We start from the raw sequence: 12,926 nt of genomic DNA, 5'->3' as shown, positions 1-12,926 counted from the left end.
GGAGATGTGCAGGAGGCAGCTGATTGATGTTTCTCTCTCATCGATGTTTCTAGCTCTCTATCTCTCTCCCTTCCTCTCTGTAAAAAATCAATAAAATATATTAAAAAAAAAAAAAAAAAAATGCCTAAATAAAGTTGTCATTTTTTCACGGTGAAGGGACTGGAGTCCATGTTGATGAAAACACCTTGGCAGCTGCAGTGGATGGCAGTGACTGCAGCAGTGGGGTAATGGGGCTGGCGCCTTCTCCTGATCAGCCAGGTCGCCTCCTGCAGCGGAAGGACAGACTGTGGGTTACGCCCGCTCCCCACGGGAAGCGGGACTAAAATGTCAGTGGGACCTCTCCTGAGGACTCCCAGTCTGTGAGAAGGGGTAGGCTGGGCTAAGGGACCCCCCCTCAAGTGAACAAATTTCATGCACCGGGCCCCTAGTATTTTTATAAATAAGCATTTTCAAATTTTTGGGGTAGATACCCAGAAGAGAAATTATTGGGTTGCATGGTAATTCTAATCTTAATTTCTTGAGAAACATTTGCCATACTGTTTTTCATCATGTCCATACCAATTTACTTCCCCACCAACAGTGAATGAGGGTGAATTTTTCTCCACATCTCCAACACTTGTTATTCCTTGTGTTGTTGATTATAGCCATTCTAACATGTGTGAGATGGTATCTCATAGTGATTTTGATTTTTATTTCTCTTATAGCTAGTGAAGAAGAAGAAGAAGAAGAAGAAGAAGAAGAAGAAGAAGAAGAAGAAGAAGAAGAAGAAGGAGGAGGAGGAGGAGGAGGAGGAGGAGGAGGAGGAGGAGGAGGAGGAGGAGGAGGAGGAGGAGGAGGAGGGGAAGGGGAAGAGGAAGGGGAAGGGGAAGGGGAAGGGGAAGGGGAAGGGGAAGGGGAAGGGGAAAGGGAAGGGGAAGAGGAGGAGGGAGGGTTTAGTTACCCAGAACACAAATAAAGCTAAATGGTTTGTAGGCTTAAAATACAAGGTAATTATTCAATTTTAAGTTTTTTTTCTTTGCTGTAATGTAAACTGTTACTTCTCCAATGCCTTATAGAAATGGCACTTTATAAAACCAAGGTAGAAAGGATGTAGTAATCTATCTGGATTAACAGAGTGTGCAAAAAAGGTAACAGTTATGGGGATTGTAATAAGTTTAAGAAGACTGCCTTATGAAAGCTGGAACTTGTGGACCAAGATAACCAGGAGAAATTCAGCACTGGAAAATATTCAGAAATCTAAAAAAATATATAGATTAGCAGATATATGCTAACAACTGGAATACATATAGATAAAAGTATATATAAAAATTAATCCTCTCCAAAACCGGTTTGGCTCAGTGGATAGAGCGTCGGCCTGCGGACTGAAAGGTCCCAGGTTCGATTCCGGTCAAGGGCATGTACCTGGGTTGCAGGCATATCCCCAGTGGGAGATGTGCAGGAGGCAGCTGATAGATGTTTCTCTCTCATCGATGTTTCTAACTCTCTATCTCTCTCCCTTCCTCTCTGTAAAAAATCAATAAAATATATTTTTTAAAAAATTAATCCATTATAACTATTCCATTTTCTAAAATCATTTGACTTGAGCATTATCATTTTCTAAATAACTCAAAAGTTCTGTGTCTTAATTGAAATATTAAAATACCTTTCAGGCAGTAATTATAAAAATAGGTTATTCTTTAAACTCTACTAAGAAACTTTGAATACATAATAAGTTCCTCATATAAAGAGTATTATTTATAACTAGAGGCCCAATGCACAAAATTCGTGCAAGAGTAGGCCTTCGCAACCCCGGCTGCCTCTGCCCTCACAGCCCTACCCTAGCTTCATCCGGAAGGTCATCAGGATGATTGTTCCGCTGTTTGGCCGTTTGGTCAATTTGCATATTATGCTTTTATTATTATAGATTATATTAGCACAACCATAATGCATTTTGATTTTTCTCAAATGAATAATATTTTGGTGTTTTTTTTAGTGAATATAATTTTTGAGATAAAGAATAGACATGGAAAAATAGAGCAAAATGTGTTTTTCTGGGAACTAATTCTAGGGAAGATCTGAAAGTAAAAAGAATAGCAGATACAAAGTAAGCATTCTAGAACAGAAAATAGTAATTGCAGAAAATTTAAATGTTGTGAGGGGAGATGAATACTTGTAAAGTATAATGTAGGACCTTGTAAGACCAAGTAGGGGATTTGTATATATTTCTAAGTATAATTGAAAGACCTTGAATAGTTTAAAGCAGAAAAAAAGACATAATGTGTTTTAAAAATTGGTTTTCTGAGTAAAAACAAGAATGGAAGGCTAAAGATAAATTGTATAATATAAAACAATCAGTGACAAGACAGAAGAGTGAAAATGGATCTCTACCTCACATCAGGTCAACAAGTAACTCCAAATATATATAGAACTAAGTGTGTAAGTGTTGAAACTATGATATTACTAGAAGATACCATAAATGTAATCCCTTACCATATATGTAATTTTTCAAAATATTTTATCTTATTCTTTAGATTTTTTATGGTATCCTGTGATGCACAAATAATTATTTTTAAGATTTCATGAAGTCCAGTTTGTCATTTTTTGCTTGTTTCACTTTTGCTTTTGGTGTTATGACATAAGACACCATTGTCTACTCCAAGGTCACAAAATTTTACTCCTGTATTTTCTTCTAGGAATAAAAGACAACCGAATTAGAAAATAGTCAATGAATAAAAATAGACATTTCCTCTTCTCCTTCTCCTTCTCCTTTCTTCTTCATCCTCCTCCTCCTTCTTCCTTTCTTCTTCTCCTTCTTTGCTTCTCTTTTTCTTACCTATGCCTTCCAGAACTCCAAAACCAAACAATAAAAAAATAAGCTTTGCTACATTATTGGATAAAGAAGATTTAGTGTATATATAAAATGGAATACTCAGTCATAAGAAAAAATTAAATACTGCCTGTTACAACAACGTTGATGGATCTTGTGAATATCATGGTAAACGAAACAGGTCAGACAGAAAAAGTTAAGAGCCATATGGTTCCTCTCATATATGGGATATAAAACTGAAAGCAACAAATAAACAAAGAAGAAAAAACAGACAAAAACACATAGACACAGACAACTGTATGATGGCTATCAGAGAGAAGGAAGGTAGAGAAGTAGTAAAGGGTAAAGAAAGTCAAATATATGGTGATGGAGGAAGATTTGACTTTGAGGTCATGGGCACACAATGCAATATAAATATGTATCATAGACTTGCACACTTGAAATCTATATAATCTTATTAACCAATGTCACCCCAATAAGTATAATTAAAAATAAATAAATATATAAAAGCATGAGAATCATATTGAAAGAGCTGAATAAATGAAATATGTTAGTATTAAAAAATAATACAAAATTCATCTTGAAATAGAGGGGGAAAAGCAATTTTTTCTACTACCAATCCTTAGGATATGGGACTATGATCCTGAACATTGTTAACAAATCAAACAAATAACACCTTATTGTGTGCTCCCTAAGCAATGAAGAGACGTGTTTCACTCTTTTCCTACAATTTCTGCAAAGGAAAGAGAAGAGTATAGAAATGATTGATAGTCTTTCCCTGTAAAAGGAACATATGGCCACAGTTAATTGTATTTAAAAATAAAAATGTATTTTTCTGTTATTAAAATTTCTCACTTGTTCTTACCTTATAAATTTTTCTTAAACAATAAAAAAACCCCAAACAAACTTGTATTAAGATCTATGAACAGTTTTGTAATTATTGACCAGAAATTAAGATAGATTTCTATATTTATATGTGGATAATACTATACCTTTGCATTATTTTTGCCCACCTTGAATTTTTGAATCTTCACATTAAGAACAAGAGAAAAACTGTCTGGCATGAGTGAGTTTATTACAAAGTTATCTAGAATGAGTAATAATAATGTACTCTCTCAAATGTTTATTTTGTTAAAGACCATCACTATCTTGATAATGTATATTCATAGGAACAAAAATGATCTACTAATAAAGAAGAAATTGGAAATGGTCTAGTAAACAGTGAAATCAATATTTCTTTCTAAACTTATCCAGTGGAAAGATTTCAACTCTCTGTATATTGAAAGTAAGATTCTTAACTCCACATTCACAAATGGATTCAGTTAATTTGCTATCCTACTGGTAGTATATGCAAATCTTAATCTTATGGCCATTTTTATTTTATTTTTTTTAGATAAAGGCCCATAGCTTTCAACATTTTTCAAATTATGGAACTAACATTATAGTGATTCAAAAGCATTAAAAAGATTAAGAACAACTGTTCTGAGAGAATAAGTCTTGTTATCAGGGGACAGGGTGGAGATATTCTCTTTAGGAACAAAATGCATTTAGAATGAAAGTAAGAAAACTCTAAATTTTGACTTTAAGCTATTAGTTGAGTTCATTAATTTTATAGTTTACTCTTGTAATACATTTTAGTGTGCTGACAGATTTGTTTAGTAAAAAAATTGTGAGTTGGTTTAAATGATATTTATAAAATAAAGGAATATGTTGCATCAATATATATTTTTTTAAAATATATTTTATTGATTTTTTACAGAGAGAAAGAGAGAGAGAGATTCAGAAACATCGATGAGAGAGAAACATCGATCAGCTGCCTCCTGCACATCTCCTACTGGGGATGTGCCCGCAACCCAGGTACATGCCCTTGACCGGAATCGAACCTGGGACCTTTCAGTTCGCAGGCCGACGCTCTATCCACTGAGCCAAACCGGTTTTGGCTGCATCAATAGATTAATGTGAAAGTGGATACTAATTCCTATTGAGTTAATGACACTATTTAAGCTGAGGATGGCTGAACAAATGTGTGGAGTAAGGGTGGTATTCTGATTTGGGAAGACAGTAACGCTAAATGATCTTCAAGGACTAACTACAAGATGGTCAGTAACTTCAGGAATATAGATGAGCATTATAGGAACTATTCTAAGGACTATGTCTCATATTATGTCCCTCAAGAGTTTTTCACAAAGCAAATAGTCCTTGTTCAAGGTAAATTAGTAGACATGTAACTAACAAAGTTGATTTAATGCCATTTTAAATTTATGATATCTTCACACAATGTCTCTGGTGAATGTCTCAAAATGACAAACATATGGACATATTTTAGTATTAAATTTACATTTAAAAATGTATATGTTCATAATGAGTATTTTAAAATAAACAAATATTCTAAATTTTTTAAGGCTTCTGATCTCCCAAACTATTACAATCTTTCTTTTTATCAGATTCCATGCCCCCAGCTTTGCCTGATCCCATCTATTATGCAATGTGCATATCCTTACTACTTCTCCACAGAGAATCATATCATATCTTCCAGTTCAAGACTTGTTCTTTTTACTAACCCTCTCTGAGGGGTGCTTATTTTGATTTCTCAAAGGCTCCATCCATCTTCTAATTAATATACAGGTTTTTCTCTTTAAGTCAACACACTGTCTTTTCCACACCTCCTATGTTTTCCTTATTCCACCTTTCAAGCAGTTGATATTTCTCTTAGATCTATAGTTAAAATAACTTCTGAAATTACATCACACATAAAAAGCTTCTCCATCAAATTGAATAAATGTTGGCAATTCCCCACGAATATTTTTCTTTTGATTTAACACCCCATGAAACTTATCTCTTATCATTCCATATAATTAAACTCTGTGCTAAATAAGCAAGCTGCATCTTGCTACCCTATTGCTAGACACACAAAAAAACTATAATTCACCTTGCACATGAAAACTTTTATACATTTTCCCAGTGGTTTTCTCATACTATAAAGAAAACTTTTTTTAGTTTTTAATGACAATCTCCACATCTTTGGGTTTAAAGTCACTTCATTAATGGTAGATGCAAACATACTCTTTTAGGGTTAGGTAAGGATTTAAAAATCAATACAGACATTCTGTTTTTCTAAATGTAGTATGTCCTTTGAATGTAGTGTGTCAAGTACAGTTGACCCTCAAACAGTAAAATTTAACCATCCTGTCCTTCATCTCTGATATATATTTCTACTGATATATTGTGTGACACAATTTGGTATTTTATTGGTCATATTGCATTATTTCAACATTTACTATGAACTACATCTTTTTTACCTAGGGGGTCAAAGAAGAAGATTTTCTTAGAAAATTGAATCTTTTATTTAAACTATTTTTTATTTCTTTCATCCAGGTTTCAGTCATTTTTTAAAAAATTGAGGAGCATTTATTTTATATCTTGAGTTGTTGAAGTGTTTAATATGCAGCGTTAATAACTGAGTAGTGTGGCACACACTTCAGGAATTCCATTCAGGTCAGCAATTTTCAATTTTTTTAAAATAATAAGAACTACATTTATATGTGACCCAGAATACAGATGTATATTTAAATACTATAATTACTCTTCAAATTACTAATCCATTTGATCATTTTTATATTTAAATGATAGTATTCCATTGATTTAAATAAGCATGCTATGTGGTATTTTTTGAAGTCCAGATTTTCTACACTTACATTTCTTTGAGAGCTAATATTATCAATAAGTAGGATTAGGCCATTTTAACAAATAATTAGGTAAATATAATATTATTTAGTAATAAATGTATCTTTATCTAATTATTTATAAGCTCTTACTTGAATCATCCATTATATAAATTTATTTAAAAAATATTAGATATTTGATACTATATATTGACCTTTACACCAACTGTGCTTTAGATTAAATATCACTTTAATAAAAGATAATTACTGAGTGTCCAAAAAACTTTCTCTGTAAATACAATATTGTCCTTTTATAACATTTTAGAATTTAGAGTTTTATCCATTCAGCCATTTTTTTTTTCTTTTTTGATTGGGGAGTTTAAGCCATATATACTTAAAGTAACTACCAATAGGGAAGAACTTATTGTTACCATTTTGTTTCCTGTATGTCTTCTATAATTGAATCAATAAAATAAAATAAATAAAAAGTAAAAAAAAAAATAGAATCCAAACTGTCTTCTAGATACCAATCTAGGAGCAATTTTTAATCTTCTTTCTGTAAATTCTAATTTTCAGGACTTGGACTTTCCATGAAAAATAATACATTTTAAGAAATGAAAGAGATGGGGGGGGGGATCAGAAACAGGTTTATTGCTGAAGTTCTTATGAAGGTTATGAAACTTTTAAGGAACTATAAGAGGACTAGTGGGGCTAGAATTTAGGAAAATTAAGGTGGAAATGTGGGAAGAGATCAGATCATACAAGGCCCAATAACTTTGGTTTTTATTAAGTTCATCCTGGTTTGTCCAGGTCAATTTCATTTTTTTTTCTGAAGTTCACAAATTTGTTCTGATAATATTTAATGTATGAAGAGCCATAGTGATGAATGATTTTTAACATAATTTCACACTAGGAGAAGACTTATGTTTTTTAGAATCCTATCAATGTCAAACAGCTAAATAGTAGAGTTTATTATTCAATGTATTTTTTTCTACTCAGAAATATCTTGCTTCTGATGTTCACACTCTACCAAAACTACAAGTTACTAATGGCCTTCTTGCCTCTAAAACCAATGATCCCTTTTACATTGAAATGTGGGTAACATGTGATACTATGGCCCATGCTTGACTAAATAGTCAACAGACCTTCACTGCCATGTTCTACATTGCTTGGTTTCACATTTTTGGCCAATGAAGAGAGCAAAAACAAAAGTAACAATTTCAGGACACAAATTGATGCCCATGAGATAAGAGAAAAGAAATGATAAAGTGTTTGTTTAAGGAAGTTAAATGAAGTCAGCTTCTCACAAATATGCCTAATGACTGCTGTGATAAGGACTGTGAAACATCCATTGTTTTAGTAGACATGACTCACATAGAAATCTTAGTGTGGTCAAGAGGAGAGGTTATCTGATTTATGTGGATTGAGGAATGGATGAATATTGAGTATATGAAGACTATAGAATAGAAGAACTCTTTCAAAAAATAATTGTCTGTTTAATAAAGAAAAAGAGATGGTAATAATTAACTAATATATTGAAATAGGGAAGATAAAAAAGGTACAGAGAGCCCTGACCGTTTTGGCTCAGTGGATAGACTGTCGGCCTGTGGACCAAAGGGTCCCGGGTTCAATTCCAGTCAAGGGCGTGTGCCTTGGTTCTGGGCACATTCCCAGTGGGGGGTGTGCAGGAGGCAGCTGATCGATTTTTCTAACTTTCTATCCCTCTCTACTCTCTGTAAAAAAAAAAAAAAAAAAAAAAAAAAAATCAATCAAATCTCTATATTATAAAAGCCTAAGCAAACAAACAACCGGTTGCTAAGATGCACACTGACCATCAGAGGGCAGACGCTCAAAGCAGGAGCTGCTCCCTGACTGTCAGTGCACTCCTACAGCCAATTTCATGCAGCCAGCCAACCTCCCGTGGTCCCTTCCCTTGGCCGGCTGGCTCCGATGACCCCGATTGGGTCCACCGGCCAACCTCCCATAGCCCCTCCCCCCACTGGCCAACTTCCCATGGCCCCGATTGGCCCTGATCACCAGCTAGGCTGAGGGCCCCCACCCGTGCATGAATTCATGCACTAGGCCTCTAGTATATTTAAAAAAAAAAAAAAAAGGTCCAGAGACATAAAGGTTTCTAGTAAGTTCTATCTGATAGCTTTTATTTTCTCTGTGAAACAGACACCACTTCTGAAAGTGAGATGAGCAAGGGAAGAAGAGTCATGATTTCAGAGTTGGTTTGAAGTAGTTATAGAAGGTATATAGAACAATCTAAATTTATTAGAAATATCAGTTGGCTTGAAATAATAACAGAAGATATATGGAACAAAAACAATTATAAATACCAGTTGATGCTATTGAGCATGAATTTACAGTGTTTCACACACATTTACCCAGTATTGCCTTAAACTCTAGCAGATTTTAGAACAGGTATAAAGATGACACATGCTGAAAAATCAATCCAGAGTTAGTATTTTCCAGTCAGATATTACAGAAAGAAATAAAAACAAGGAAGTTTAGGATACTAGTTTATATTTTATTTATTTATTAAGATTGAAAGAGTATATTCATCTCCATGTGGATTAGCTGACCTTATATTATGTTATATGAGCATTTTCTTATAAAACTTCATTCAACAAGTATCCTCGAATTGACACCATTGCCTTCCTGGGTTGAAATTAGTCTACGGCTATAGGTGTTCTGTTAAGAGAACGATGACTATTTCAACATCACACTCTGGGGCTTCCTCACTTACACTCCTCTCTGCTGCACTCTCTCGAGTTAAGCAGTAAGTTAACTGTCATCCTACAGAGGAGCAGCAGTCGCTGAAGGAATTAGGCATTGTACAGGTGAATTTTGATGATGGAGAAAAGATGAGGATATTTACAAGTCACCATCTAGAGAGAACAGGACAGCGCAAAGGCATTAGAGGAGCTATACATGTGGCTGAAAACAAAATGTTCTCATCTCTACAAAGCAAATATTAACTCAAAGGAAGAAAGCATCTAAAATGTGTGTAAATAAAATTGAGAGGTTTACTTATCCATAAAGTTTTCTAGTTTTATTCGAATGGCTCAAAATAAATCTATTTCCATAATTTATCTTATCTGCAAATAACACAGAACAGAATTAGTTAAATGTATATGTTACTCTTTTAAATGACATTTAGTGTTTTAAATCACTCTGAAACATGTTGTGAACATTATTGAGGCTCTGTTTTTCTTCTTAGTGATTTGTATATTTTAAATGCATCATTAACATATTGAAAATATTTTACAATTTTTAGAGTATTTTAAATGGTATCCACATGCTTTTATTTTCTTATTACATTTTTAACAGTAGTAATTTCAAAGGAAAATTTATTTTGACTATGTTGAACACTTGCATATGTTTTATCTTGAATACCAGATAGTCAAAACTTTCATGTTATTGTACTTTATTGAGAAGAACCATAGAGAAAATAAAATATGTTATTAGTAAAAAAAAAAAAAATGCACTAAAACTTGGGTTTTTTGTCAGAAAGAATTTGCCTTCCTTTTGAATTGATTGAATCCTGCAAAATTTTTTGAGTTCGCACTCCACTTTCCTTCTAAATTATGTAAACCATGGCTTCTATTTATAAAAAAACAAAAAAGATTAATTTTTTAAAACTTATGATTAATTTTGTTGAAAACCTCTGGGGAAAAATTCAAATAATGTGATGTTAGAAAGAAAAGGAATTAAGAAGGTCTTTATTCTAAACTCCTCTCTTATGACTAACTTAATTTCTGTGATCCCTAGAAACTATAATGTATAGTGAATCATCATTACTGAAATTGTGTATTATGACCTCATTTACTTTTACAAGATTAAAAATATGAATACAAGAAATTGTGTGTCTGTGTGAACATTACAGCAATGTATTTCTCAATTTTTTTATTTTTAAAATATATTTTATTGATTTTTTTACAGAGAGGAAGGGAGAGGGATAGAGAGTTAGAAACATCGATGAGAGAGAAACATCGATCAGCTGCCTCCTGCACACTCCCTACTGGGTATGTGCCTGCAACCAAGATACATGCCCTTGACCGGAACCAAACCTGGTATACTATGTGAAACAATAGTCCAATGTTATCCTTTTGCAGATGGCTACCCAGTTTTCCAGCACCATAATAAAAAGTGCATTATTGCCCTAACTGGTTTTGCTCAGTGGATAGAGCGTCGGCCTGCAGACAGAAGGGTCCCAGGTTCGATTCTAGTCAAGGGCATGTACCTTAGTTGCAGGCACATCCTTAGCAGGGGGTGTGCAAGAGGCAGCTGACCGATGTTTCTCTCTCATTGGTGTTTCTAACTGTCTATTCCTCTCCCTTCCTCTCTGTAAAAAATCAATAAAATATATTTAAATAAAAAAGTGCATTGTTGTTCTGTTCTTACTTTATTGATTCATAAAGTATACAGTATAAAGTTATGTATGGAATAGCATATTGGGTAAGTGGATTATCATGTCGCGATAGCAAGCACCATTAACTGTTATTGCCTGAGCAGCCGCATTTTCGAAGCAGAATGGTCCAATGATGCCTCCAGACCAAAATCCACGCCAAACAGTGACACATTGTGGATGCATTTGTTTCTCAATAATCACTCATGGATTTTCTGAACCCCAAATGCGACAATTTTGTTGATTAATCAAGCCATCAATATTAAAATGAGCCTCATCTAAATTCAGCCACATTTATGCAAAACGGTCATGGAAAATTTCAACAAAAGAGTGCATATATGCCAGCAAGTCTGTGGAGGCCATTTACCCTATATGCTATTCCATACATAGCCTTATACTGTATTCATTATGAATCAATAAAAAATTTCCAATTTTTAATTATAAACCTGTGTTTTCTATCAAAATTACTTCTGGCATGAATTTTGGGACATGCTTTATTATCATCATTAACAGCATCATTATTGTACTGTATGTTGATTAAAATGTTGTGGCTAATTCTTAGTTTCCTATGCTTTAGCACTTCAATTAAAAAAATGATCAAACTACTTCTGTTAATTTTTACTATGATTTATTTTGTTAAACTGATTTTTCACATTTTCAAAAATTCTCTAGTCATCTGATCATTTGAGTTTCATATTTAAATTTTAAGGACTTTTCAATTTTATGTTCTTACTAGAGGCCTGATGCATGAAATTTGTGCAAGAGTAGGTCTTCCTTCCCCCAGCTGCCTGCACCAGCTTCCTTCCAGCACCCCGGACCCAGGACCTGGGACCCAGGCTTCCCTCACAGTGGGAGGCCTCGACAACTGCTGCAGTATGCAGGTGGGAGGCCTGGGCCTCCCTCTGTGGGGCGATCCTGTGGTGATGGCTGGGCCCCTGACCAATCACATCACACCTGCCGTGGCTGGCCTGGCACCAATAGGTGTCATAGCATGGCCCTGGATGGTCTTCTGGATAGTCCTCCTGCTGTTCGGCAATTCAGTTGATTTGCAATTATGCTTTTATTCTATAGGATTCTTATGAAACAGTGCTGTAAAGAAATACATCACAGTTTCTTTTTCTGAAATTGATGTTTTTAAAATATGACTAACTTAGCAGTTTTAATCTCCTCCTGCCAAAGCTGTCACAGTCCATGAAATATAGTGTTATAAAATTAACATTCCACCAAATGTAAACTATTTTGTTTCAAAAGAACTATTTGACTTAGATAATTGTTTCTTGGATTTAAAACTTAATTTCAGATCTGCTATGTTACTCAGATATATGTCAACATATCAAATATTTCTTCAGAGCTTGAGGAAGCTTTCTTATTATAGATGGCTCCCTAGGGGGTGGTTTTATAAAGCATTAAATAGTCTTCAAGAACATGCAATATCACCTAACTACAAACATTGAGAAGAAAAAAACAGCCACCCCCCCAAAAAAAACTAAAACATTTTATAAGGTAAGAAACTCAGAGGAAAATACATAATCCAAATATGTGACAGATTGAATGTTTGGTTCTGTTTGGACTGCCTAACTCTGAAATCTCTTAAAAGGCAATGAAACTTACTAAAGTCTAACACAATAATGGTTCCATTTTTAAATTTCCAGGTATATTTATGCTTTGGGAAATAATTTGGATACTCATATTCATATCAAAATATTGTATGGTGTGAATAAAACTGAATATGATTTTTATTATTATTTAAGTTTATATTTTGAAATTGGTGTATTAGAATCTAAAGTTTATATTTAGTGAATGTCACATATTCATAATGCAATTATAGACATTTCAGTGAAAATATGGAGTTTCTAATAAAAATAAAGATTAAAAAGGAATGAAAAAAATGACATGAGAGTAATAAAATTTTATATTGCTATTAGATTAAATGACATACTCTGTCAGGGAAATTAGACTTTAAAAAAAACCTTAGGATAATTGGTTAGCCTTCCACTTTTTTTATATAACTTGAGCCATAATGAGATTTAAAATAACATGGAAA

This window comes from Myotis nattereri (genome assembly GCF_964212035.1).
Source record: "Myotis nattereri genome assembly, chromosome: 2".
NCBI classification, from domain to species: Eukaryota; Metazoa; Chordata; class Mammalia; order Chiroptera; family Vespertilionidae; genus Myotis; species Myotis nattereri.
Note: the sequence above shows the minus strand (reverse complement) of the source record.